Below are 2,564 nucleotides of genomic sequence, written 5' to 3'. Positions count from 1 at the left end.
AAAAAAATATATATAGCCCGCAAATTGTCTGTGAGCTGATTTCCAGCTACAAGGAGAAAAAGAAAAACAGATTATGCAGGAGGGAGATGCAGGGAACAGGGATTGGGTGTTCTGCAAAGAGAGTTGGAGGTAAATAATTTTGCAGTAACTGTTATGCTGATGTTGTGGCTGGTCAAGCAAATGTTTGTGCTTGTTTCTGTATGACATAATTGTTCATATATCTATTAAAATACTGATATTCTGGTCTATAACTCCTCCCCGAACTTTCCGCTGCCCTGTATCTTGGTCTCTCATTGGCTGTAGGTCATCGCCGATGTGTTTTTCAGTCAGAACTCATTTCACACAGCGTGATTGTGAATCGCCGACAGCTCCAGATATTTAGCATGCCAAATATTTCGCGGGTGTCGGCGACGCATCGGCGATTCCCTCAGATCGCGCGTCTTTGATAATTCACACTGCGTGATTGTCACTCGCATGAACGAGCACCGATTTGCCTCCGATGTCGGGCATTTGTCGGCGATTTCGCAAAACCTGTCGGCGAGTGAAAAATCGGGCTAAAATCGTGCAGTGTGAACTCGGCATTACTGTTATGTTACTGTAAAATCACAAGGGGAACAAAAAACTTTTTAAATCTATATTTGTTTGACTATGGTGGCTGGAAGTATATGTCCCATGAAAGTATACAATTTTCACACAACTATGGTTATCATGGCAAATTTAAGTGGGCTATGGTACCACACCCAATTACTAACCCTAACAAAAACTTACCATGGTAACCAGTTTGGCCCCAAAAGTACTACTGTTTAAAAAATCAAAATAAATGAAGGGGAACGCTTAATTTGTGAACTCTTAGAATGTGTAAAATGCCTTATCCTTCATTTTAAATGTCCCTCTAGTTTGTTGACACCAGTGTCTAAATGGTAGGAAATCAAGTATTTCGAAGGAAACTCTGGTTACCATGGTAAGTTTCTGTAATGGACATTTGAAATATTCCAATTATCAGACACACACACACACAACGATCTTGGACAATGAGAAATTCAAAATTATTCATATGATCGATAAATAGTTACGCTAACGTGTTTTAAACATACAACCGACAGAAACAACCAACGGCACTTTGGAAAAAATGTAATCATTCAGTCAGTGGAGTTTTACAAACAGTCACTCAGGCCAAGCATACAGAAGCACAAATATAAGAATATCACTACGTTAAATGATTGCTAAATGCAGTTAAGCAACCCGGCTAACGCGGTAAAGAGGGCACACGCGACACCTCGTGCGATTGTTTTGGTTTAATGCACCTCATGGATAGACGACATTGTTTTGTGTAAATTTTATTTTCATAAACAACATATATATGCCTACGGTTAGTATAAACACATATAGTACCTCGTATATGTTTGTTTGCACGCTGTTTCATTCGGAAGACAGTATGGAGATGCGCTCCCCGCGGCCAACTCACCACGCGCCTGCTACAAAGGCTAACTCTACAAGCGTGCTCTGCAACTGCAATGCCAGCTCATTTACAGGTACAATAGAGTTAATCTATATGTGCTGTGATAATATTAAATTATGTGGGCGTAGAAAATAATAACACGTAATAAACACAGTTGGATAAGCGTCTAACAGAACACGCGGACAAAGACTCGTTAGCTTGTATTAGCTTAGCATCCTATTCGTAACATGCTTAACAACAAACATACAGCCTTCAGCTCGGTCATTCCCGTCGTATTCTTAAATTAGGCCGCCATTATTCTTGAGAAATATTTCACCCACATATACTCACCTGTGTTGTGGATTTCTTGATTTGTATCAATTACGAAACATCGGGAAAGTTGCTCGCTGTTTGTCGCCATGACATTCAGACCACAGTAAGTCCGCCAGTATCCCAGAAACACATGAAACAGGACCCCAAGACTTCTTCGCTCGTCTGTCGTTGTATCTACAAGAACAGAGCGGCATCTAGTGCCAGCCAACTGAATTCGCATTCACGGCTTCACTACGTATTTGATCAGTTACAGTACCGTTGTTATAAAACAAAACAAAAATCAATTAAATAATAAAGGCTCATATAAAAGTCTGTTATATTTCTACCTTTTCGAACTATAGATAGATAGATAGATAGGATGGATATTATGGTGGGGGTTAGACAGATGGATAGACATTCTAATTTTACAGTTACACATTCACCTTTTAATGTACATAGTATTTACTTTCATTTTTTTTTTTATGTGGCAGTAAATACAGTCATTTTTTTAAGTATTTATTATCCCTGTAAATTAAACCTGCAGCCTTGGCATTGTCGGTGAAATGTTATTGGCCTACCAGTTGAACTACTGAAACTGTATAACTGTTATACTTGAAAGACTGAATCAATGCAGGACTTCAGTGTTCTTAATGTTCTAGAATAGCGACAGCAATGGTGTTAATAATCATAGCGACAGTAAAGGTGTTCATAATTCGAAAGGTTATAACTGGGTCTCAAGACGTTGCAGTAGCTAATTAAATTAAGTAATGTTTTATTGTAAATAATAATTGTTCATTTTATTTTGACTTGGGTT

The 2,564-nt window shown here is 38.5% G+C and overlaps 1 protein-coding gene across 2 annotated transcripts in view; it reads right to left on the bottom strand.

Moving 5' to 3' along the window:
• LOC107656780 (serine/arginine repetitive matrix protein 2-like) overlaps positions 1-1,954 on the bottom strand; it is a 13,641-nt gene extending 11,687 nt beyond the window's left edge. For both annotated transcript variants that reach the window (XM_016444720.1, XM_016444721.1), the window contains exon 1: positions 1,790-1,954. The gene's annotated coding sequence lies outside the window, so the exon portion shown is untranslated. The remainder of the gene's footprint in view (positions 1-1,789) is intronic.
• Positions 1,955-2,564: the final 610 nt, after the last annotated feature.

Source organism: Sinocyclocheilus anshuiensis, unplaced genomic scaffold (assembly GCF_001515605.1).
Source record: "Sinocyclocheilus anshuiensis isolate Anshui unplaced genomic scaffold, SAMN03320099.WGS_v1.1 scaffold1979, whole genome shotgun sequence".
Taxonomy (NCBI): Eukaryota; Metazoa; Chordata; class Actinopteri; order Cypriniformes; family Cyprinidae; genus Sinocyclocheilus; species Sinocyclocheilus anshuiensis.
This window is presented reverse-complemented; position numbering and strand designations above follow the sequence as displayed.